Source organism: Phasianus colchicus, chromosome 4, assembly GCF_987193195.1.
Source record: "Phasianus colchicus chromosome 4, bPhaCol1.hap1.1, whole genome shotgun sequence".
Taxonomy (NCBI): domain Eukaryota; kingdom Metazoa; phylum Chordata; class Aves; order Galliformes; family Phasianidae; genus Phasianus; species Phasianus colchicus.
Genome location: NC_143439.1, coordinates 7,246,736 through 7,273,614, shown reverse-complemented (window position 1 = coordinate 7,273,614; position 26,879 = coordinate 7,246,736). Strand labels below are relative to the sequence as shown.

General features: G+C 38.1%; 1 long non-coding RNA gene across 23 annotated transcripts in view; it reads left to right on the top strand.

Annotated features, from left to right (window-relative positions):
• The window catches only part of LOC116226148 (uncharacterized), a 213,213-nt gene that overhangs the window by 150,661 nt on the left and 35,673 nt on the right, over window positions 1-26,879 (top strand). For 17 of the 23 annotated variants that reach the window (XR_016465751.1, XR_004166253.2, XR_016465746.1 and 14 more), the window contains 2 exons: window positions 2,067-2,141; window positions 15,047-15,162. The exons of 2 other annotated variants lie outside the window; for them this stretch is intronic. This is a non-coding gene — a long non-coding RNA (uncharacterized LOC116226148). The remainder of the gene's footprint in view (window positions 1-2,066; window positions 2,142-15,046; window positions 15,163-26,879) is intronic. 4 more of the 23 variants (XR_016465754.1, XR_016465748.1, XR_016465743.1 and 1 more) reach the window with 2 other exon arrangements.

The window sequence follows — 26,879 nt, the reverse complement described above, 5'->3', positions numbered from 1 at the left end:
ATGAAATTACTATTTTGATGGAATTGTGAAATTTGATTTAATTACTGAAAATTAAACTGGCATAATTGAGTAAATTTGATATTTTTTACTTAGGGGAGCCTAGTTTATAAGTAAATATACAGGAGCTATTGATGTCAGACTTAAAGAAGGAGTCTTTCAAAATTAAGTATGTGTGTGTGTCCTGTGTCTAATGAGAATTTTCATCCTTTTTTTTTTGTTTCAATGATGGGCTTTGTGGTCAGGAAGTGAGTGGCTCCTCGTGGCTTTGGTAACTAAAGTGAAGGAGCAGAGCAGTGCATATAACTATGGATATATTTTTCTCCATGCAAGTTTTTTAACAACTAGGATGAGATTTCTGATATGAGCTAAACGTAGTTAAATGCTCTGTCAACTTTTGGATGGAAATAGAGAGCATAATTCCCTTGTTAACTTTTGAGACTTCTTCTCTAAGGTGCATTTTATGTTACTGTTTATATTTTTATTTGTGTATCAAATTTGCTGGTGGTGTAATCAAAAAGCTCCTGCTCAGGTCAAACACCATGTGAAATGTGTTTGGAATAAGCAAAGAAATAAAGTGAGATGTGGCTTTTATTCAAAAGCGTGAAGACCATTTTGAATTATAGATGGTTATAGAAATATTATAGTGATCAATGTGAAAAAAAAAAAACAAAAATAATCTTCCAAAATATTTATATCACCATTCCTTCTGATACCTCTGTATCTCGATGTAAGGCGTATTTAGGTGTTAGTTTCCAAAGAATTGAAAATGTGTGAGAGTTGGAAGAAAATCTAAGTTTGATTCTCAGTTACATTGTTGGTGAGCTTCTGTCTCCGTGTTTGATACAAAGTTATTCAGTTTAATGATCTATTCCAATAAACTTCCACATCAAGAAATTTTAAAAAAATCAGGTGACCGCACGCATTCAGTAAAAGAAAAATTATCATGTAGCTTACCAGCTAACACTCTCATTGTCTTGTTGCCAAGTTTTCACTTCTTGTCTCTTGTACTTTTGAAGTGTGAGCTCTTGAAATCTTGGCCCTTTCTTTCATAGATATGTTACAATCATTTTATTATGCAGCTGAGCAGAAGTGTGAAATCATATATATATATTTAAATAAAAATGTTTCATACTTTTTTGTTCTTTTGAATATAGTCACTGAGACTTTGCACCTCTCTTATGAAGAAAGTTTGAGGAAGTTGGGATTGTTCAACTTGGAGAAAGTAAAGCTCCAGGGAGCCTTCCATTGCAGCCTTCCAGTGCTTAAAGGGAAGGTATACATAGGATGTGCTGAAAGCCAGGTTGAATGGGACGCTGGGCAACCTGATCTTGTGGATGGAAACCCTGCCCATGGCAGGAGGTTAGAACTGGGTGGTCTTTAATGTGCCTTCCAACCAAAACCATTCTATTTTATGCAAAGTGAATTTTAGGAAAAGAATGTGGACTTTTCTTGTGCAATCTTGATTTGGATTTGATTGATCCAGGTTGTGTGTATAGCTTTGTGTTCTGAACTTTCTGCATTGATTCTAAATGAGATTTAGATCAGTGGAAAGGAATCCAGGATGAAATATAAAAAACGTTGAACATCTTATCTAAAATATGTACTGAATTCTTTGTGTTTGTGGGTTTTTTTGTATACTTAATGTTCAAGTACAAACTAGCCTAGAGTTGGTGAATGCAGCAGGAGAAGCTTTCTGAGTCTGGAGCTTCACTATGCCCAGCTCAGATATATTTCTGAGAGTACAGCATTCAGCTGGGGGGAAATCAATATTTTCATCAAATGAGCAAAAGCATGAGAGCCTAACACCAGACATGTTCAAGATGTTTTGGTTTTGATGTCTATATCTGATAATTTCTAATATCTAGAGACTTGTATACCATACACAATAGTAAAAAAAAAAACAAATGAAAACAACAACAACAAAAACTTTAGGATTTTGAAAATACTTTGCAAAGTATTTTCCTTCTTTTTTTTTTTTCATTATCTGTGAACTGAGGAACTAAATTGTGCTTCAGTAGCTAAACAAATTATGCAAAATTATACAGCATGATTATTTTATATTCCAGAACCCTGAAGCAAGGACTTTCAGTGGCTTCATGTCTGCATCAACCTGTGTCATACCCAGATGAATTCCACAATGAGTATGTTCCCCGTCTTACTATTTTACTTTTTTTTTTCTTTGCATTTGTCAGTGATTATTAATAAGAATGTCTCAAGAGTTTTATTGTATGAAAGAAAATGGAAGTTACTGCAGTCAGTCTTCTTTCTACTACTGCATAAGGCAAGGAAGTTATTCCCTTTATAATTCTGAATTGATTTAAAACTTCATAGAATCATATAAAGGGAAATACTGTGGCAAAAGAAAAATAAATTTTAAAAACTAGCTAAACTCCATTTCATCTGATGCTGGACTGCACCTGCTTCTATATATCTCTGTTTTTTTGTTGTTGGTTTTTTTAATACACTGAAGTATATTTTCTTAGAAATATATTTCCCCTTTTTCTATAAAATATTAATTACAAAACCACATAAGGAAGCATGTGGACTGATAAATGAGAGGAGTTTACTGGAAAATATTTGAATTTTTTCATTATTTAACTAGTTTTAATTAATGATCTTGCCTGCTTCTACCTAACACTAAAGAGCTGGCATCTTGAGATCACATGCATCTGCCCCTGAAGTGGCTGGCAAAACAGAAATCTTGTAATTATAACTTAACAAGGATTCTTTGGCACAGCTCACTGGTTCCTGGGATGCAGAGCCTGTGAGTTAATGCCATAATTTTGACTCCAAGTGGCACTGAATCAGGGGGTGTGGGTACATTTCAGTGTACTCATTAATCTTCAGTATGTTCCAGTAACTACATATCATATATTGGCAATTGCAGAGTGCAACTTTCATATTCTTTTTTAGGTAAAATGTATGTATTACTTACTATTATTTTAATATTACTAACAACTATTCAAGAACATGACTTATACAAAGTCTTCAGTAACTCATCCCAAGAATCTCTGCTTACTTGTAGAAAGGGTTATTTGTACTGGTTTTCTAACTATCCCATCCCATTACATGGTTTTTGTTAATGCCAGTATGTTCCAACATAAGTTGAAATTCATCAGTGTAAAAACATTCACTGCCACAGATATTGCTAACATATTAAAATGTTTACGTTTCTATCTGCTGTCATAGTTTTAATCTGTTTGTCCTTTTTTAAAGTTTAGTGTGCTATTACAGATAACACAGCCTGTGACAGAGGTCTCTGTTTTGTTAGGTATTTGAGAATATATTTGATTTAGTTATATACTGAAACTCTTTCCTTAGCTGTACCTGTAAAGAGTAGATGTATGCTGTGATGTCTCTGGTTTATACTTGCTCTTATGGGTGTTCACTATGGATAGGCTGCATGCCAGTCAATTAAAAATCATGTTGTAGCCTCAGTACTCATAGAGTAGGTGTCATATTTTGGCACAACTGCCAATGAAGAATTTTTCTTCAGTGAATTGTCTCTTATTGTTAGCGTCTCTTGGCCACCAAGAACAGTGCTACTCCAGAATTAGTTGGTCTGTGTTATTAGATAAACAATAAATATAAAGAGCAGTCTTATGCTGCCTGACAGATTGCGTAAGCGTAGCAGTTTAGAATCCAGTATATTTATAGAAAGGAAGAACAGCATGTTTTGTTTTCAGTTTTACAAAATTAATCTTATGCTAGTGAAAAAGTGCAGTTCAATGGTCTTTCTCTAAAACACTCTGACTGTACATTTTTCTGTGTATTGTACCGATGCTGTGATTAGGTTAGGCTGTGTCATGTTTCAGGGGAAACAAAAATTGAATCCGTTTTTTTGTTTTGTTTTGTTATTTTTACAGCTCGATGGAAATTGAACATAGCATTCAAAAAATGTAGGCAAAATTATAAAATTTTATTGATTAATTAGCCTGTAATATAGATCAAATGAACATGATATTTACTGTTTACCAGTGTTTCCTTGTACCAGAGGATGAGAGTTTAAACTGAGAAAAGACGCTGCTAATATCACAATTTCCTGAGGGGTTTATAGTGTTTTCTCTTCTTGAATACTTTTTAACTCTGAAATATGAAATAGTGATTAATGCCATAGCTGCTACCATATGCAAGATGCAGGATTGTAGAAATACTGCCTCTAGACCCATATTAAATTAAAAAAAAAAAAAAAAAAAAAAAACTGGTGGAGAAAAATGCTGTTTAAACGGTTCTAAAAGCAGGATCTTTTTGAAGAGAGAAATGATGCACAGTGTTTTTTAAGAGGGAGCCTCTGTTTTAGGGTGTGTAACAGCAAGTATGAAGATAGTGTAAGTTTTTATTTTAACTGACAAATATTGACTGTTTTATGTACTTTAAAAAGTTTAAAAAGAATTGTGATGTCCTTACAAAGGCAATATTTATTTGTTTAAATTAAATATTTCAGAGAAAGAAGAACTTTTGCAACTTTATTCAAAATAATTTTATAATAGAAAAGTGAGAATTTTGAATAACTTCCAATAGAATAGTGTATGTATTGTTGTTTTATGTTATGGGCTTTTTAAAATAGCTCTTAAGTGTGAACCAGCTGGAACAGCACACACAGCTGCGGGAAAATAATGCAAATTTTGACCTTCTAGGTTCAATAAGTTGAAGCTTTGTCGACTTCTATACTAAAAGCTAGTATTTCATTGTAAGCAAACCCTGGAATTAAGGAAACTGTGCACTGAGCCTTAAAGTGAAAAAAGTCAGCGGATGTTTGGTGTACTTGAAAGCTGAGGGTAAAAGTCCATTGACAATTACTATAGGTGAAGAGTCACATTAGAACTATTGCTGTATGTATTTAATCCACTCCTAAACAGCAAAGATTTCAGGGAGCAATGATGATGGGAATCACAGAGAAAACAAGTTTTGAGAAATGTGGGAGTAGTTTGTATTCTCTTTAGTACAGTAGACCTGAGATATTCAGAGGCCTGGAAACTGGATAGAAACCCAGCTCTTGCTGGAAATTCCAACAGTTCCAATGGAAATTCAGTATCTTCCTCCTTTGAAAATCGCAGTCTACATGATAACCATATTTTTTAAAAAAAACTTTGGTATTGTTATTGATTGTAATATAAAAACTTTAACAAATATACAGTCAGTCAGGAGCAGTTTGGACGTTTGAAGGAGGAAGATTAAATGGACTGAATCAAGCTGTGAAACATATTCTGGCTGTGGGAGGATGGAATTTGGTGAGAATGAGTTGGCAAGACAGAGGAATATGAAGCGTGATTCTGCCTGCTTGAATTTTGATTCAACTTTAAACCAGAGTGGGGGGAAAAAAATGAAGAATGCCTGTGACAATGAAGAAAGAATACCTCTTCAAGAAAGAGAATTTCAACTCGTCACTCGCTCAATTTTTTGACCTCATATAGGAATAGGTGGAAAGATAGGAAGGAAGATTGTAATCTAGATTGTTTTATTAACTGCTATAATATAGAGGCTTTTAAGAGAGAGATTTGCTAAGACATACTTGAGATTGAACAAAATTTTTTTTAGATGTGGAATTCTAAACCAGGTTTCCTCTCTTAACTTTTTCTTCTGAAATTCTAAGAAGATACTGGTGCTGAGCATGAAGAGGCATAACAGAGCTGGAGGCTTCCCTTGGTTAAGCATACTTCCTTTTAGGAAGGTGGTAACCCTACAGTACACTTGGGATAGCTAAATTCCAGCATTTGAATGTGCAAAAGTGCATTAAGAGGCATTTTGTTTCCAGTCTTTAAGAATGAGACAACTCATAGAAGTTCCCAGGTCTGTGACTCTCCTTAGTCATGCATTTCATATACAGCTGCTTGCTATAGAAGATTTGAGCTAAAATTCTTAAGAAAAAGAACATAGGTCATGACTTCTGTACACTTAAGCAAGCTTTCTGCCTTTCCAGCTCCTGTAGAAATTCAGCTTCACACCGAGTTTAATATTGTGCTGGTTTTCTACCAGGAAAGCTGGGAGAACTGGAGATGAGCTATCAGGAATTCTTCAGAGAGATGAAATGCTCCTACTTGGGGAACTCTTAAAATGAGAACCCTGTAAGTAGTTGTCTGTAGTGAGACTTCACTGTCCCTCTGTGACATCCCGAAGATGTGTCCTAAAATGTAGAAAAACTTGATTTCTTTTCTTGATGTGCACGTTCTTATATAAAGGGCAGAAGAATTTTGTCTTTCAGATACAAAACTCCTAGAGAATTTAAATTAGCTTAAAAATGAAGTAAGTCATGGTTCTGAGGAAAAATAACATAATGATTGTTATAACAGTATTTATGAAATGCCAAACTTTAACACACAGCAATCAGCCAAAGCTATAAGGCAGTGTCAAATACTGCTCACATAATAATTGTAAATGTTACATGAGTGCGAGTAGCTTGATTAAATTTATTAGAAATGTGTTACTAGCATTTTAAGAAATAAGGTATTTATCACAAAATGATGATTTCTTCACTTAAGCTCATTAGGAAATCACACATCAATTCATGCATAATTACAGGGGAATTTCTGCCACTCACTACAAATCATTACCACATTAGCTAAAGTTGACTTAATTTATCTGTGATTTCAAAAAGATGGTATCTAAATAGGAAAATTAGCTCATACAGAGTATGAAACTATCAACCTCGTCACAAAGAACTTGGACTCCTCTTATTTGTTAGACGAAGATGCACCTTTAAACTCTTTTATATGTAAAGCTCATACTTTCTAGTGAGCTCTAAAGCTTTTCTTCCTATGTCGGAATCCCATATTATGGATCCAGTGCCAGGTACTTAATGAATAGTTGATAGTCAAGGCACGTTTGCTTGCGCCAGACATACTCATTGTTTTTAATGATCATTGCAGTTTGAGATTGAATTGAAAGGGTCTGGGGGAGGCTGGGAGATGGGGAAGGAACAAGTTTTGCCAGCGCGGGTGAGTAGTCCCATAGCAGCAACGCAGAAAATGAGCTTTCTGCCAACACAGGCAGCACTTACATTGTAGCATTTACATTCCTGCGGTGTTTACTGTGGACATAGCTCTCCTGTGGCCTGTTGTATCTTCTTCGTTTCTCAAACCTTGCAGAAGTTTGAGTTTTACATGTAACTGGTAGTGTCTAAACCAGAAGTGGGGCTGGACACTGGGTGTTTCCTCTACAGACAGTTTAAAAGATTTCTGTTCATGAGTTTGCATGAACTCGTGCAAATGGGCAAATGAGGCTTGGAATAATTGGGCTGTATGTTTAGCTGTCCAGGAGCCACGTAGAAATATAGTTTGAGATTCAGGCCTTTGCAGGGGAAAGAAATTGCTCTGTGGCTTTACAACCTTTCATTATGGGAAACATGACTTAGTTCTGTCATTTTCCTATTCTGTATTCAAGTGTTGTATCATTCTTACTGTTGGAAAGTATTTGTGTCACAGTTATTGAGTCTAATTAGAAGGGTTTTTGTCTTTTCTAATCTGGAATATTTGCGTGATATGCCTTACAGTTATACCTCTAATAGCTGCACCAACACCTGTGCACAGAGAGGGGAAGGAGCAACTGTGGGTGAGGGATGTCAGATTCTTTAGAAGTTGGTTTTGCTATCAGAAATGAGGTGCCTGGAAATACGCTCTGTGTTTCAGCAAAGTGTTGATACTTTGTTTGCTGCAGCCCTTCTGAGAGGTTCTTGTGTGTCTTTTGTTTTGGGTCTTTTTGTGTAAACTTGAGCTCTGCAAGCTGAAAGTTATGCCCCTCCTTCCAGATTAGTCGCTTGCATTTATAGACTGAAGCATTGTTTCCTGTTTCTTTCTGCATTTATCTCCCTGGCAACATGTGAGACACTTGTGATTTCTTTAGTAGTAACCTTTAACTTAATTTATGATCTCAAATACAGTTTCAAGGGCTGTTACTTCCTGAGTAAGCTATGATGTTGTTGAATTACATGTGGTAAATTAATGATTCTCAGTGGCATTAATACATTTACGTGCTGTTTTTCACATCTTTAGTTCAGTAGTATGTGAGGCTGGAAGAGCTGGCTGTGCCAATGAAATGGCCTGCTACTGCCAAAAGGGCTGGTCCTGTTCCCTCCTCCTTTCTGGTTCCTGTCTGACCCTTTGCTGAGCTGACTCAGCATACTAAACGTACCAAGAAATACCCACTTTTGTTGTTGTTTGTTTTGTTTTCCTTAAGAATAAGCTTTCCTTCCAGGGTTGCAATTTGAAAAGCTGCTTGAGCTGTCCATACTTCTCAGCATCTGTAGATAGACTTCCCCAGCTGTCTTAAGGAATCTCACTTATATCTTACAGTGTGCATATAGTGACAGGATCTTTTGAATATGTTTTAATAATATTTTTTCTATTATTTCTCCTATTATTGTTTCTATTATCATTTTTCGTGGAAATGATAATAGCCATCGAAATGGGTGAATATGTATCATAAAAAGCAAATTTACATTTGACAAGAAATCTGAGATAGCTAATGCCACTTCTACTTTTAAGAACTTTAGGATACAAACTAAAAAAGTTTCAAGATTATTCTATAATTAAACACATCAGAAATAGACACTTCTAATACTGAAAAAAAGTGGATGGAGTGTGCACTATTATCCTAAACTTATAAGCAAATTTTTATATCACAGTATCTCATTAATAGTTGCCTCATTGTCCATCCATTTAAAAGCAAGTGTAGGAGAAAGTCATCTTAATTTGTGCAGCTTTTATGCTTTTAGAGTATTTTCTGTCTTTAATCTTGGAACAGATATTTGTGACGAAACTTGAGATTTGGTGTACTGAATGAATTTGTTTACTAATCTCACTGCACGTAAAAATCACGCTATAGGTAGTACTTGTGTTTTCAGCTTTCATTTTGGTGTTTTTATTTTACATTAATCCTGAAGTGAGCATTTCATCCTTGGTAGGGGCATTATATTTGAAAAGAGTGCCAACTTTGGCAATGGATGAAAACATTGTGATGATCTAAAAAAAAAAAAAAAAATGGAGGAAGGAGGGAAAAATCCAAGAAACCGATCTGAGTAGCCATCCTACTGTGGTGACAGCAGCAGTTTAGTACATTGTATCAAAATGAATGGGCTTTGCATAATTGATTTCAACATACTAGTAGCCTGAGGTCTAAGCTGCTCAAACCCAGAACTTATTAGCCATGCTAGGAAGGCGGAGGAAAGCTGCAATCTGCTACAGGGGAGGTAGAGAATAGCAGTGCTGTTACAGTAGAAACCTTGAAAGTAGGACAGAGCTACTGAAAGAAACGCCTTTTTAATGTATATTGGAGTTATTCTATTCATCTCATTCAAATATCATATTAAGGTATTTTAAAGTCTGTATGCAACACCAAATGCAGAAAATTAAAATCTTACAAGTCTGTGGATTTTATTATCTAATTAGAATGGCATCTCTACACAAGTGTGAGATCTCTTGTAACTGGGATGTATTTTGAATAATTTCAGCAAAAAAACAGATACAAAAATATAATTTTAGGACTTACTTTACGTCTTCTTTGTTGCACGTTCACATACTTAACATATATGAGTTTTATTTAATAATGTTTTCCTTTGGTGATATTCAACAAGTGTGTTTTCTGGAGTTTTCTAAAGTGGATGATGTGCATCACATCGCCTTTTTAACAGAATACACTAGTAGTTCGATGTAAAGTTGTTGTGTTGAACAAATGAGACGCAGTTCTTTTTACTGTCTGTTTTCTTGTGGCATTTTAGAAGCATGTGTTACTACTACATGTTGTCTGTTTGCTTTGCCTTTTCTGGACTGGTACTTGGAAGTGTCTGGAGAGTCTGGATTCATGTGACAGATGCCTGAGAGCATAGTGATATACTTGATAGAGGAAAAAATAGATCAACTTCGCTGACTTGGATCAAAGACGGGTAGCTGGAGGTGAAGGACTGGGAAACGAGTTTTGAATGAAATAATGTGTTCAGTGTCAGGATTCCCAGATTATTAGACTTCTTTAGAAGACCATGACAAAGCTCTTCATTAGTGTTCGTTACGCTTCATCCAGCAATGTGAAATATTGACAGTGGCTCCTTTAAACATGAGTGTTCTGCATAGATCAGCATCAAGCACCTTAATTATGCCTTTGCTCATATAAGGAGCTAAACGGTATTAAGAAGAATATTGTACATTTATCAGTAGTGGTAGTGTTTATTCTAAGTGGATCCAGTGCTGTGACTGACTGAATGAGGTTCTGTACTCTATAATTATACCTTATGACCTAATTTTAAAAAGTTTGACTAAGGAAAGTTTGAGTAAAGAGAATTTCATGTTACTGCAAATGTTTTATTCATTTATTTTTCTATTTTGCTACTTTCACAGAACCTTCATAACCTTCACAGAGCTGCAGAGGTGGTTGAAATATCCAATACTGGCTAAACAGAGACTACCTCAGCAAATCAATTAGGTGACTATTTAGTAATTTTTATTCATAGGTTTAGACTATTTCAGCTTATGAAATCCCTCATGACAGAGTTGTTAATAGGCTCAGGTGATCCATTCAGGATCATGGATCATGGACATATTAACCTATAGTACCAAGCTTTTAAGTATATTTTCTGTGCCAGTTCTGTGCCAATATCATTATTTTTCAGGAGTTGAATCATGATTTTTTGAGATTTCTGCTGATGTTGTTGAAGAAGAAGAATATAGGCCAGGTTGTAACAACCTTAGAAATATTCAGATGTCATTCTCGTCTCTGACAGAGCCCATCAGCAAAAAGTTGTGTGGCAGTTCAGCTTTGCCTGTCAGAGCAGGTTTGACTGATAGGCGAGGGAAATTCACTGTTAACAATAATAATAAATAATAATATGAAAATCCTTTAGGTCTAGTTGGAAGTAGCAGCTGACCTGCCAACTCTTTTTTTGCAAAGAAAAAAAAGGATAATTTATAAGGAAATTTAAGACAGATCTAATACACTTTTTTATATTAAAATAGATATTAGTGGACAAATTGGGTTGGTGTAACATGCTTTTTGCATCAAAGAAGCTCTGTCAAATGCGTTTTTTGGTGAAAAACCTCATGACTCCAGTAATTCTTGATGTAGAGTTCTTGATCTGTGGAGTCCTGGGTAGTGAAGCTCGGTATGTAGCACATACGGATGGCTTTTAGAAATGTTTTTACATCTTCTCTCTGAAGCCTACCCTTCATGAGATAGGCTTCAAATAATTGGGTTTAATTCTGAAATACAGAAGGCAGTCCTGAACTGTTTTGAGCACTGTCAAGTCTTAGTAACGTCAGCGGGAAAGCCAGTAGATCTCACAATGAGCACTGAGCAAGAAGGAAACATACTCCTTGTGAAGTTCCTTTCTCTTTCAGCAGGCTTGCAACATTTGCCCACATATAGATGTTCTTATTGGCTTGATCTTGTTGAAAATGTCTACTGTATAGCCCTTCTCAAATATTTTGGAGAAACATAGAAGGAGGAGAATCTTTGTTATGAATCACATTCTGCACCTTCTTGCAAAGCTGGTCATTGAGTCTTAGCACTGGCAGGGCAAAATAGTGCTAATGTAAGTCAATGACTGTGTTTTCAAGGGTAATGTTTACAGTAACAGTTCTTCACTTTTCTACCTATCATTGCAAAACATTTGTGAAATGTATCTCTTAGGTGCAAAGAGAAACAATGGTAATGCAGGATGGGAAAAAAGAGTAATTAAAAAGCTGAGTGTATCTATCCTAATTATGGATGAAGTTAGTATAATCCGGCGCTTTCTGTTATAGAGATCCCATTTTAAATTGTATACAGTTTACAATTTAGAAGAATTTGTGGTAAATTTTTTCAAGCCAAACATCTGCCTCAGGCTGCGTTGTGGAGAAGTTTCAAGTAAGTTGGTTCATTTCTGAGACTGAGTCTAAGGAATGAAGGTATTTTGCTCATATTCAAATAAATGCATAGCTGTTTTATTTTTGAAGCTCCAGCCTGTGTTTTCAAGCAGAGACTTGAAATTTGTCAGGGCATCCATCCAAGTCTACAGTTAGCTATATTAAATTCTGCATTTTTGGTCAAGTTGGGCACCTCTGAAAACCTGAACTCTTTCTCACTCATCAGGCACTCATTGTCAAAGCCTAATGGCTGAGCTGAAGATTCGCAGAGGTCTTTAGTCTTCTGATGAACTGTAGGTTTTGGAGGCAAGGAGCAGATATTTAGGAAGGAGTGATAAGCTTAAGTGTAATTTTGTGCACATTGTTGTAAGACTGAAGGTTCTGTCTCCATGCAGCATCTTCTGTCCCTTCATGTGTTTTTGATGTTTGCTTAACTGAAGACACTTCATCTTAGAGCTCTGGTATCTGAACTGGTCATTTCCTGTAATTAATCTTTCCTATTGCAGCAGCATGCAGTGCCAAGACTGATTTTCCCCTTGCCTTCTCAGACTTCTTGATATTGTAGCCTGAAGAAGAACTGGTATGACTGACATGCAGGGAGGATGAGGTTTCAGGCAATAACCAGATAAGGGGCCCAGGGAAGGGAGAGAGCAAGAATAGAGAGGTGGGAGCTGGAAGGAGTAGGTGGAATAGCAAGCAGGAGCAAATGCTGGAAGAACAGAACAGAGAGGAAGGGGGCTGGTGAATGTGGTGCATTGAGAAAGAGTCAGTGGAGTGAGGGCAAGCAAAACTGAGATTAAACAGGGCCAACAAGATGGGAGAACAGGACTGAGCAAGATGGATGGAACAGGAGTAAAGGGGAAGTGCTGAAGTGGGTGGATATGAATGAAAATAGAGACAAGAACTGTGGCCTGGGGTACCACTTTTTTCTCAGCAAGTCTAAATTCCAAATGAAAGAGAACCAGGATTAGGCTTGCTTGACTTATGTCTGTCATGTGCAGATTAAATAGCATTTGATGATGTATTTGCAAATACCCACTTCTGTTAGATTCTGATCCTGTTTGATTGTCTGTTAAAATATTATGTGTATTTTTGGCATACTAGTGTTTCACTGTCTGAGAATAAAAAATGTAATTGTTAGTCCCCTAGTTTCATTAGAATATTATGTTAGTAGTTTTACTGAATTTCTCTTGTATTTATTATTTTTGATATTTAAGTTTGAGGCTCTCCATGTAGGCTTTCAGCAGTGAGCCTGCATAGGTGATTTTGTTTCTACTAAACACGATAGCTGCAGTAGAAATCTCTTTCTTCTGTGAAATTGTTGTAATTTCTTGTTTTTTCTTATTGTACTCTAGTTGCAGAGATACTCAAGAGAGGGAAAGTGAGCATTACAAAAACATACATATGGATCCTGATTAAATATTTTATTCCATGATCAGCAGTGAAGTAGTGTGTTAGTAATAAAAGCATGCCTCTGCCATGGGTCAGAGCTAAACTCAGAGGCAAGGCTCATCCTCCCACACCAATACCAGCATTACTAATTAAATAGCTACCGTGGAGGGTTGTTTGGGAAAGGAGTGCTCGTGTGAGTGGAAGCAGGGGAATCTTCCAGTTTGAATACAGAAGTAGACCAGGTTCCCTCACCAGCTACTGCTCCAGTGTCTTAACTTATTTCCTCTATTACCATAACTTCCCTCTTACCCATAGCTAACTCCCAGGAAAGGCACCTCACATCCAGCAGGAAAGGAAAAGAACAGATATTCTGCCCTGAAAGTGGTCTGACAGGATTAGTATGAAAGCTATGCAGCTGACATTCCATTTCTCCCCACTCAAGCCTCCCTGCTCTCACTCATAATTTTATGTTATTTCCTTAGGCAGCAAGTGGTCTGGGACCTGAAATATTGAGTTCACATCTAACCATGGGGAAGATATGTGACAGTTGCTTCAAAAACAGCTTGTACTGTGCATCTCCTCATTCAGTCAACTCTCCTTGGTTTTCTGCCTAGTTTCTTATTGACACTTCTCATTTCAGAAAGCAAACAACCAGCATTCTCAAGGAGTACCTGTAGCTTTCTGTTGTCTTTGGTGTGATAAAAATGGAATAATTTTCCCAGAAAATAAAATTACTTAAAACTGACACGCACTCATTCTGCTAAGAATGTTGGAGGTGAAGTTTCCCTGGATGTTGGATGAACTTGTTCTTCAGACTTATTAAGAATGAAAGATTCCTGGTTGCGGCTTGTCACTGCAAAACAGTTTATTTGCCTCTACCATAGATGATTTCAGCTGAAAATAGTTGGTCTGTTTGTGTATTCATATACATTAACAAAATAGAAAAATTTAATAACTCTAGCATGCTTACCTTGAGCTGTCTCGTTTTCAGGTGTTCATACATAAAACTGTCTTAAAGCATCTCAGAAAGTGTGGGCAAAGTTGACATTTCCCATTCTGAAGATGAAAGCCAGTACAGGGAAGCCATGCTGCCATGGGGAGAGGAAAGGGGAATTCATACTACATATTGGGCTACAGCTTAATACATCCTCACTAGATGAAGAGGAGAGGAAGGGGGCAGCAGCTGCTCCCAACTCCTCACTGATATGAGCCACCCTTTCTTCCTTCCCCAGGTGGCTGCTGCATACATACTCCAGCTCCTTCTTTTTTTTGTTTGTTTTTTGTTTTCTCTCTGTCAGTAGGGTAGGAGGAGTTGTCAACACAGCTATCCTTGCAGAGATGAGGTGAAGTAGGTGCTGGAACAGTTGTTATACTTCTCTTCCCAGCAGTATGGTACCCTATGGGAACTGCTTGCTTTTCCTGTGGCTAGACAAACCTTCTTACTTCAGTTATTATTAAAAAAAAAAAAAAAAAACAGAAAACAAACAAACAAAAACACTTGATTTAAAGCAATGTAATTTATAGTGCAGTGGTTTGGCTTAGTTTTGCTTTATTTCTCTAAATAATCAAACTACTGAAGTACTTCAAAGCCCTTAAAGTAATGGTTCAAAACAGCTAGTAATTGGTGGTGGTAGACAGGATTTCTTTCTCCTGCCCAAGTCTCCCTACTAATTGTTTCTGCCTCTTGTCATCTGTATTGTTTTATCAATTAGCAGTTGTAGACTAATTAAATAAGACATGCATCAGTCTGCTAGGTAAGGCGGTTTACTTAGTAGCTGTGAAAGTCTCTGCATAGCTTAGTCTTCAGCTCCCAAATTTGTATGCAGGGTTCCAGTGTTTCCAGACTCCGGAGCAGCTGTTGTTTCTAAACGATCCTGTTACCCAGCCCAGCTGTGTGCATGCCTAAGTAGGATAGGACTACGTCGACCTTTTCCGTTCAGAGGTAATACTGCTGTTTTCAAAGTGTGTCTTACCTGTATATGTTCTGGGTAGAGCATCTGTTTCATTTAGCAAAGGAAAATGCACTTATGGCTGCCGGTGGGTTGCACTCTTTGAGGAAAGGGGTAAAGAAAAGCTCCTTATTTTACACTTGCTTTTGCTAATTTAAAATAAGAAAATCTCTGAAGTTGATATGAGTGAGTATGAGCAATTTTCTGAACTTTTGCACATTCTGTTACTAGTAGGTAAATCTTCAGAGAGTTTCTTGGATAGATATACTCACTTGTGGATCTTTAACTCCAGATGCCAATTGAGAAAAATACTAATTAAACAATGACTATCCTTCCAAACTACCCATCTAGAGAGATTTGAAACCCAAAGCTGCATAAAGAAAGAACCACAGCATCAATTTCCTTAACAAAAATTTTGCTGAAGTTGCCCTAAGATTCCGGTCTGAAACATACTTTATTTTAAAAGCAGTTTTAAATAGAAGATACTAAGGATTACACAGTAGTCAGTTACTAATGATAGAGAATAATCCATGTAAATTCATAGAGATTTGCCTTTCCTAGACAATGACTTCATATCTTGAAATCAAGTTTAAATAATCCAGCTTCCACATATAATGGATATGGTTTGGGGAAGAACACTGGTAAAAGGTATGGCTTGATTCAAATGGAAATTCTAAACCACCTTCAGCAAAGTGTAGATACAGAATATGAAACCACTTCATCCCTGTGGAACACAGTAAAATGCAAGTCAGCCATTAAACCTTTTAGTTCATTTATTCCCTCTGCAGATTTTACAGCTATTAAAATTACCATCTTTAGGGCTAAGTGCTGGAGAGACTCAGTGCAAACTCTATTCTATCTTGCATATTGAATTTGGACATTTCAGGATGAATGGAGGCCATTTATGAGCCTTTCGGGAACGGGTGCAGTCAGTATTCTTCCCCCCCTGTCCACCAACCAATTTTATAAAAATCTTTCCATAAAAAATAGAAAAAATCATGAAAGTAGTGCCATGCTAAAGTAGCACATTTACAGATAGCTATGGCTATGTTGTTTAAAGGAATTGTCCTTAAAGGATTATGTGATTAGCTGCAATTAGCCAGTGGACAACTACAAAAAATATCTTCTACTATGATAGATCTCTAACTCTGAACAGTTCATTGCTAACTACTAATATTTTCCATTGACTTCTTTCTTACCTGTGCAGCCAAGTTTGTTCAGCTGACGGTCTAAATTCAGCACAAGCTGCTCCCTGCCAGGAGTGGGGATTGCAGCATACAATAGAGAATTGCCTGATGCCATCATAGAAAAAAGAGAGAAATTTCTGTTGTCGGAAGTTGCATCAGTGGATTGTAAAACTCAGTTAAGCCTATGCAAATCATGAGGAGTGCAGTGGGGGGAGGGTTTGTTGCTAGTAAGGGGAGTTTAACTGCAGAAGCACGTATTCCTCCTACCAGCAGCGGTAGCAGCATCCCGAATCTCTGGGGTGGCAGCAGCACTCCCAGCCTTTCTTGATGGACTGAGCCAAGAAAAGACTACCTCAAAGGTGGCAGTTGAACACTTCTGATCAGTCAGAGATATTTCAGACATATTCACAATGAGTGTGTCATTGTATCTGATGTTTTGGTCTTGTGAGCATTATACATTTCTGGGTTTAGCATCTGACATCCACTTTGTCCTTAGGAAGCAGCAGAAGTATTGGTGTAATTCAGGCAGCTTGCAAATCCCACCTGGGTTTACAAGAGGAGCATCAGGGCCTGCTCAGAAATACCTTGCAGACTCTAAGTACTTGTGTGATAGGGTGTGTGGATAAGTGAAGCTTTGCTGGGTGACAGCACTGTTTGCAAAGCATGAGAGTGCTCCTATGGGATGTTCAAATGACAGGATACACCTGTCTATATTGGCAAAACCAAGTGTTGTCCTAGATTTACCACCATAGACACTCCCACTGGCAAATAATACAGCTGAGCCAACTGTTTTGGCTGCTAGGAAGCCCTCCAGGCTTTTAACAAACCCTGCCCTCTTATCTGAATCAGCTGAATGAGAAGGCATTTTTGTGTCTGTGTGCTAGTAATGGCTGCTGCTAAAATGATCATAAATGTGCTGAAGGAACAGTGTCCACACCAGCATTACATTAGAAAAGAAGTGGAAATACTAGTTGGTCAAACAGCTTTCTGTAATTTTAGTAATGTGTGATATTAATATAGTCCAGTAATATTTTCAGATTGTGTGTATATATATCCTAGCTCAATGATGTGAAAAAAAGAAGAGTACTTTCTTTTGCCCAAAAAGGATGTATGGGTATCCGAGCATTTATTTGTGTAACAGCTTGCTTCTGTACTGATGAGAACCTAAAAGATAAATTTTCATGCTAGGAGAAAATAATTTGACAGCTGTTCTGTATGAAGCCAGTTTAGGACCAGACCTGTAATTGCCAGTCTAGATTTTTGTTGTCAGTTGACAATTTTTGTGTACAGTGAACATTTTGGATGAGTTCTTACAGGTGATTTCAGTCAGTGTTGGCAAGAACTTAGAAACTGTGCACAGTAGCTATTGCAATATATTTTTTTAATTAAAAATATATAAACTTATTTATAGCCAGCACCATTCCTTTTGTAGAAAACTCTAGATTGTCAGGGATCTAGAGGGTAGTCTGGTAGATTGGGTAGAGAAAGTAATGTTGCTAATGTAAAAATGTTATGTAGTTGCAGACTTACAGAGCTGCTACATACAGAACTTGCTGTTTTGCTGTCTTACATGTTGTTTATTCCCTATAAAGGCTGAGTCTAAGTGCTACCAAATCAGAGGGGAAGCATTTTGTACTTGAGTTTGTTCAGGTGTGAAGCAGTGCTGGAGGGATGAAGCTCTGGAGAATGTAGCCATCAAATTCAATCATTTTCTGTGAGAAGAACAGACGCTGCAGTCTGGAGGCAGGCAGTGGTGTGAGCTGCTGTGGTGCAGGTTCATCACAGTTTGCTACTGATACTACTTGAAATCCTGACTTAGAGCTATGCCATTTTCTCAGTGCTCCTTAAATGTGCAGTGTTGTTCAAATGGTGTGGTGGGCAAACATCTTCAGGTGTGGATGAGCATTCTCACGTACTCAAGTCTCGCACCTACAGGGCTTGGAACCTAGCCCCTCAGAGAGGAATTAGTCTGGTGAGTAATTGCACCACAGAGGAGCAAACATTTCATAGCCATGAAAATCCTTGTATACTGTAGCTTTCTGGCTCTGTTCCAGTTTTTACTGTCAGTTTCTTCAAGTTAGCTGTGTTTTAATGCACTATTTTTGCAGGAACTTAGTGATACAAAATTTCAATTTAAAGGAATAGGTGGTGTTGGATTTCACACTTCTTTGCCATATCTATTGAAAATATGCCTGACAGCCTTTTTTAGCTATAAAGTGTTAGTAGGGAGCAATTAAACTGAATAAAATGCTTTTTCTGTTTGTACTAAATAAATAATAGATTTAAGTCCTTTCTGGCACAAAGGGCTTTACAAAGTTAGATGCTGGTACTATGCTGCTATGTAGGCAACCATTATACACCCACAACAGTAGCCCACACAAGCAGCCTCGGGGATTGCAGCTGTCTTTATCAAGAAGAGGAGACTTGCTCTGTGCACTCTGTTTTTGTCTACAGAATCTTGCAGAGATATGCTGGAAAGGTTTGAATGTCTTGTGAGAAGGGTGGCACTTGTGATACCAATCAGAGCTTATCTGTAAGGCTGCTTATTTGGAGAAATTGAGCTCAAGACGTAGTGCAGAGTGAGTTTATGGTACAGATAGCTGAATCTTGTTGCTGTCTTTCTTGCAGACATCACTGAATCTTACAACAAATTTGAATCAAGTCATTAGATCTGTACAGAAAGATTAGAAAAGTACATCTGGAATATGAGCTAAGCAATCATCATAGCATATTGACAGCATTAGCTTACCTCTCTGTTTAGCTGTTGTTTTGGGGAACTTTGTGAAATACAGGATTACATGTCCGAGGATGTGGATCATCCTCTCTGAAAAAACTAAGGCCTTGTGTAATTTCCTCAGATTTGACATCTCATATCAAGGTGTTTAGGTACCAAAATACCTCTTACTTTTCAGTGCTGGAGAGAGAAGGGCTAAGGTCACCACTAACATATATAGAATCATTAAGGTTGGCAAGATCACTATGGTATCTAGCACAACCATTACGCGGCTATTACTTCAGTATCTTTGGGTCTTTGCGTTGATCAAACATGTCTCAGGCAGAATTCAGGAATGGAAAAGTTTCTTGCTTTCCCTGGTCTAATCTCCTTTTTTTTTTTTTTCCTTCCTCTCACAAAATTGCTGCCTGACCTGAAGCTTCTTTGCAGGGCATAATTTTTAGTTCTTCTGATTCTAGTAAGCAAACTGAGGAAAGGGTAATAAAGTAATGCTTAATTATGAATGGTAGAAGGCTTTATTTGTGCTGGTCTATTTTTCTGTTTTGTAGAAGCACATTCCTGATAGTGAAGTACAACTCAGAACATGGGTTTGTTCGGGGAATGCTTCTTTAACCAGGTAAAACTAGATGCTAGCAAAATTGTGTAATGCTGGAACTGTTCTGTACTTAGCTGAGACTAATGTTATTAAAAGAAATAGTGGATAAATTAGGAAATGAACATCCTGTTACCAGGTCGACCACGTTCCTTATTTGTAAGTATCAGTGTGTATACGAGGAGAATAATATGTAGTGATGACAGACAAGAGCTGTGAGCTCTCCCTAGCACTGTGGGAGGGAAGGCTGTAGAAATGGATGCCTTTAGCAACAGTGACCTAAACGCTTCATTCTGTTATCACTGTGTTTACATGTCTTTGAGGAAGAGGGAGGATTGTGTGAAGGATCAAAAGGCAAAATTATATTTCTTAATTAACTGTATTTCAAATTCCTGAAGATACATACAACATATTTTCTGTGTGTTTTCTCAGATTTCACTGATGGTCAGAGACACTGAATCAAAGATATTACCTCACTTCAACTGCCCTCAATTTCTCTGTGTTTACAGTAGATGATTTAATGCCTTTCCAGGTTTTGGTTTTAATCCTGTGTACAATCAATGAATGTACAGATGTTACAGTTATGTTATGTGCCAGAGAGCTTGGCTATGCAGTTATTATACCAAAGCAGAAAAGACGGGATGCTTACCCATATCCTGGGCTGACTTGTGAAACTCCAGCAGAGTGGATCTCCAGAAGAGATCCTTCCCTCCCTGGTAGTCAGCTCTTAAATGGGTCTAGGAGATGTGGAGCCAGGCTCCACCTCTTCTGACAGCACAGGTGAATTGCCTTCACCTGTGCTCCCATGGCTGACTCATCACTCGCCTCAGGTGATTAATCTGAGGTTCAGGCTGTGATTCAGCAGTTCCCATATTGTAAATTAAATGCTTTTTCCATGGATTCAGTGCAAACCTTCTAGTGAAATATTTGTAAAATCTAAAAAAAAAAAATAATCAAGTTTGCATTTGTTTGCTTGCTTCTTCTTCTGTTTTTGTTGGTGGTTTTGTTTGGTAGCACTTTTTGTTTTGCTTTGTTTTCCCTGTTAGCTGGGTCTGCTCCATGCAGCCAGAGGTTATACTGTTATGATGAAAAAGTGGAGTGGTCAGAGCCTTTTCCTAGGCTGATGGCATTAGAAGTCAAAAGAGCAGTGATTCATCTGTTTGTGAAACAGATGTTTTAAAGTGAAAGTTTGCAGCAAATATCCTATAAAGTACTTTTTTTGAGAGTATGCACAGTATCATATTGGCACAAACTTGTGTAAAACTTGGTATGATTCTACCTATGGTCTCTTGTTGCCTATGCACACAAAGGCTGAGAATACTGTGGTGAGAAAAACGTGCTCGTGCTTGAAGCAGTCAGTGCCTGTATTTTCTTTTCAGCAGATCTTCTTGCATCCTGTTAAGGATTGCACATATGGGCTCCAAAGGAAGCTTCTGTCAGTCCTTTAACTGTGATGATACAAACAATAATGAGTTTTAAAAAGTGAAAGTTAAAAGGTAGGCTTTCAAGGAAGTGCCATCTTTTTTTCTCAAGTGCTGGGTATCCAGCAGTTCCTGTTTCAGTCTACAGAGTGCTAGTGGGGTGCCCAGCATTTTCAAAAAGCAGGGCGCTTACTTAAGGACCTACACAGAGATATATCTGCACATTTTTGAAAGCCTTGCTTAGTGGGTGCAGCCTGGGTGGTCAAGAAATTTTAGGTGAACAGCTTAGGGCTGCGAGAAGAAACTGTTGATATAAAACATTTGCTTTCTAGTTGCTAATAATTTTATGAAAGTGGCTGCTAATCTTTTCTACTCTAGTGTGTTTCCTTCCCATTCCCTTGTTTCCTAAGACAGTCTTCATTAGACTGTGGGGAAATCAAGCCTACAGTATTGTTTTATCATGTGTTCCCACGTCATTTTCTGTTGTATTTGCTTAAGTCAAAACAGAATTGAAGTACTCTTCTTTCCACCAAAGCTTTCTGTTTTGGTTAGGAGGAAAAGAAAACCAATAACTTGTCTCATATGTTTAGAAACATAGTTTCATTGTTACAAAAATGCTTTACAAAGCAAAGGGAAGCAATGGCTTTTGTAAAGATTGTACAAGAGGGAACTCAGTGTCTTTTATTGTTTCTGAAATGCAAATTGCAGTGGAAAAGGGACACTTCTCTGTATACAAAAGCACTGTCTTTTTCTCTTTTGCCCGGCTCTGAAGATAGAAATATTCTATTTGTCTTCTGTTTAGAATAAGCAAACGATTGGCATTAAGTGTTCAAGTGCGTGTTTTTCTTTTATCACAAGTACTTTTTTTCCTTCTTTCCATTCAGCTAAGTCATATTCTGTTCTTTATGCAACCTAGAATAGGCTCTGTGTTCTTAATCTTGTTATCTGCTTTCTCAGCATTTATGTGAAGGTTAAGATACAGTAGTTGGGCCCAGTGATGTCAGACTCTTTGTAAACTGCTGCTTTCGTTTTCTTCTCAATTCTCCTGTTGTTTTGTGCACTTTAGCTTTAGGATAATCGCATATTATGTTAGATACAGGTCTTCTGTTCTTCCACAGATGCAAATAGCATGTTTGTGGAACTGAATATAATGATGATGTATGTAGGCATGATTGAACAGAAGCACTGACCTGTAAAATATGGCATAATGCTACTAATTGGAAAATATGATCTAGTATGTCTTATTAAATGCAGAATTATCCATGTTCTCTTAACTGAGTTTGTTACAGCAGCGTGCATATGCAGCACAATGTTACTGAAGCATCAAGGTTTTCGTTTTGATACCTAGAAGTGTTATTCGGGCTTTGATTTGTTTCTCTGTGTTCTGTCATACCACGTTAAAAAGCTTTGGGTAGAGAACGTTCCCAGTAAAACAAATCAAGTCTGCAGACTCCGCTTTTATTAATTATTTTCCATATTCTCAGTTAGATGGATACTTTTCGGGTTGGTCGTACTCTTATGGAAAATTGTCTTGATAGATGTGTAGCTCAGAGCAACATCTGTAATTTATGGATATAGCAAATGTGGGCAGTCTCTCACTGTCTTTACAGATGTGCTTTAGGGCAAGTGAGATGCTCAGATAATGGAAAGGGGGAGTATTAATAAATCTCAGTCAGGAAGACAATACTTACATCTTTTCTTCAAAACAAATTCAAAGCCAAATTCTAAATTACCTTGTGAAGCATCATTGATGCTTTTTCTTCAGTCTATTGCTATTGTTATATTGAGTGCTAGATAATATGCATGATGTGTAATTTAAAAACACAAGTAAGTAGACAGTGAGATGTATTTTCCAAAGCAGAACCAGTAAATCACTCAAACCCCATGAAAATGTAGTGTAGTGCTTTTGATTAGTTATTGGAATCATTTAAGTTGCTTTCGGTGTTTGTTTCAGAATTAGAGAAACTATTGCTGTATATTGGGAAAATGACTGCTGTAGTATTAATGATATTGTAGGCTGTGAGGACTGTGAAGAAAATGAACAACATAGAATTTGCTGCTGTGGAGCAGACCAGTGATCCGTACAGATTTGTATCCTGTCTCTGACAGTAGCCAATCTGTGATGATTCAGAAGAAGAAATACACACAGCCAATTGTGTTATAGTGTACCTCAGAGGGAAATTTCTTTCTGGCCCCAGATGGTGCTCAGTTTATGCCTTAAAGCATGAGGATTGATAGCCATTGTAAATTTTACCTTAGCTAGTGTAACCAAATTGGATTGCTCCTTGTTGTCCGTAACCTGCCCTTCACATAGCCTTCTTAGAATTACCATCCCCTTCATTATTGCTGGATTCATAGCTTTTATGTTTGCTCTTTTATGCAGATGCAGTATTATAGTTCAGGAACTTGTGCTGCTGTTTTACATGATGTCACACACCTTTGTGTTTTTTGTTAGTAATAGCCTGGCTCACTTTGGGCTAAACTGAACATAACACTTTCCTGTGGGACAGAGCAGCCACTTCGCTCTCCCTGATGCAGAAATTTCTCTGCCAACTTGATAGCAGCTGTCCTAGTCTGAGCACAGGAACCTTGGTGCAGGGAAAGCAGAAGAATATACTTAGAACTAGCACTTCAAGGCTTTTGCGTCATTGCAGTGGTCTGTAAGAATTGAAATTCAGCTGGTAGTATTACCATACTCTGCTGTCTTGACCTCAGCAGCATTTGAAAGGAAAGTTAGTGTTAATTCTGGTGAATTGGTTCTTTTTACGTCCTGCAAAACTGGTGTCTTATATCCTTAGATGAGACACAGAGGTGCAAGGTGCTGCTGGAGAAATGAATATAGTTTTCTTGCAGTCCATATGTGAGTTTTGGTCCAAAACCTATGAAAGTTCTCTAGATTGAGCTATCATAGAGGGAGAGACTGAGGTATTTGTATTAAGCCTCAGTACGTTTCACTTGTTACGCACCCACCTGTTAAAGCCCCACAGCATGCTAGGTGCTTTCTGACATGTGACACTTTGACAGAATAGTTGTTTATTGCAGACAAAAGCTGACCTGATTTTAGGCTGGCATTCATATTGCAAAACAGTGCAGGCTTTTGAAACTGCTTTCGCTGATCCTGTTACCCTTCCAGGTCTTCCTGGGTACAGGCTAGTTTGATGGATAACAGCATTAATGTCTAACTGGTTCATGCATTGCTGTTTAGCCATCTACATGTCCGGGGTAAGGAGAATCCACAACAGTACTTATGCAATTACTGTCCTTCTTGTCTTAGCCTCTGCGGGTAAAGATCAGTCTCTGACTTCACAGATAATGTTCAAAAAGCAGCAAGCAGTTATCACAGGAAGCAGATTTTGCTCAGCAGCTTACAGACTTGTCATTAGGAGCTGCCTTTCAGCCTTGCAAATGTGTGCTCCACTGTCATTTTGCTGCTTCTTGGGAGATAATTAAACAACTCATGTCTCCTTGCCAAATGACCAGTCAAGGCCAGGGAATCTGGGATTCCTGAATGACAGCAAAACGTCAGAGTAGTCTTGGGAGAAAAAACTCCCTTTCTCACTGAGGGAGGGAAGGCCCAGCTTTGTTTTAGACTTATTCAGTATTTTTGTTGATGACTCTTCCAGAGGGATCATCTAGACGTCAAGTCAGCAGGAAGAAGTAATGCTTTTGCTGGTTGTTAAGTGGCAACATATCTTCGTGGCCCATCTGTGAATCTCAGCTGATCAAATCCAGCAGAAATTTTCCTTGTCAGACTGTAGGAGCTGGCACATTGCCTCTTCCTTCATAGCAGAGCCCAGTTCTACCAGCACTGCAGCAGTTGAATGGTCACTTGAAATTGTGACATTTTTTGTGTTACTGGGAAACTCTGTCTTTGTACTGTGAAGGCAGGGGCTAGTGGTGATTCACTTCTGTTGCTTCAACTTTGAAAAAACTCCTGTTGGTCCTCACAGGCTTACAAGGATACGTCCCCTCTGTCTTTCTTTCAAAAACAGTGTTTAGCTGGAGAGTCTACTTTCAGGTGGAGCTCCTTCTGAAGCCGTCTTTCAGTTTATTCCTCTCATTGACTTTTCCCTCAGCCTATACTGGTTCAGCACAGGGGCAGCGGGCTGTGGAGCTGGAAATCCAGATGCAGCAGTCTCTGCATATCAACAACTGTAGAGGACCAGTGATCATTTACAGCCATGCCACTTGACAGTGGGAAATTAGTGTTTTCTTGCTGAAGACAAATGAAGTTTTGTATGTGAGCAGATATGAACTGTGAAGTTAGGCTAACTTACTCTCAAATCCCAGAATTTCTTACCTCACAAAACATTAGTGTATAGGTATGGTAATAAGGTAATTACAGAGACAGTAAAGTGTATACATTGGAAAAAAAAAATCCATGTGATTTGAAGATTAGATGCACCAATTTAAGGGTGAGAAGTAAGAGAAAACTAACTCCGTGAGTATTCATATATTAGACTAAATTCCCACAAACACCTCTAAGCCTTCAGTGTGCATATTGTTCACTAAGAAAATCCAACACTTCTGTAAAGCTCTTGCTCTTTTGCTGTGCTCTGTGATACACTTTACCTTTATTGTAACTGCTTTGCATTTCTTGTCATTTTAATTACCTTTTCTTATGTTCTGTTGTATAATTCAAAATTCAGAAATCCTCAGGCCATCGTTTCAAGAAGGAAGCATGCTTTCATATTAAATACTGCGCATAAGCGTGGGGTGGGTAATGGGAATTCAGAACCTTCTGTAATGTCTCACAACTCTGCTTGGTGTCCCATGTGTTGTTGGACTTTTCTAACAGTGATGCATGAGTGCTCAGGAGAAAAAGGAGAGCAGGGGTTGAACTCAGGCTCCTCTGTGTGTTGGGGGACATCCTGCATTGGCAATTAAATGCCTGCCTCTCAGCTGTGCCACTTTTCTCTGGCTTTGAAGGGTGGAGGAGTTGTTGTTGTCCCCTGGAGCATGCTAGATTGTGCTGAAGTCCCTTTAAAACTCCGATCTGCCCTTGCTACGTCCTTTCCTACTTCAGGCTGCTAACAAAGAGAGACAGACAAACTGGTCCTGCGCAATCTTTTAGTTCCTGCTGACATTTGAGAGGGTTGCCTTGACCCAACACACCCTCCTAGTCACAGAGGCAAATTCTCGCCTTGGGGTTAGGAAATCAAGAGGTTAGGAAGTTGCCCTGGAGATTCAGATCAGCCACAATGGTTGGGTGCTGTCAGTCAGCTGCTGGGTGCCATTTTTCAGCCGTCTGCAGCGGTGGCCTCCAGGCCCACCTGTTCTGCAGCCAGAATTGCCCATTCCCAGGGCAATAGCAACTCCCACTATGTTTCAGAGAGCTGTTTGAGCAATACCTGGATCTTTTTAACTTCAGAATGGTGGAGTGTGGCATACGTGCCCCAGTGCAAGCAATGCTTAGAAAGCAGGAAGCTGCCTAGTGCAGTGGTGCTGAATAAATTAACAAACATTTACAGAATGTTGTTTTAAAAGCAATGTGGAGAACTTCCCCGCTAGGTAAGATAAGGGAACTGCTGCTTTGCATCCTGCCCAAGCCAGAGCTGTGAGAAAGAAAGGAATATTCTTTCTCTCAATGAGGCGTATTAACCTCCCTTTGCAGAGATGAGACTCATGTGGTGGCAATGTCTGGATGTTGCAGATTCCCCAGGAGAGGCTGCATTGTGCAGGCATCAAGTTTCAGCAGTGTTGGATTTTCTTTGTTGGTTTTGTAACAGCCATGTTAAATTGATTTACATGAGCCATGGAAATTGTTCAGTGGGAA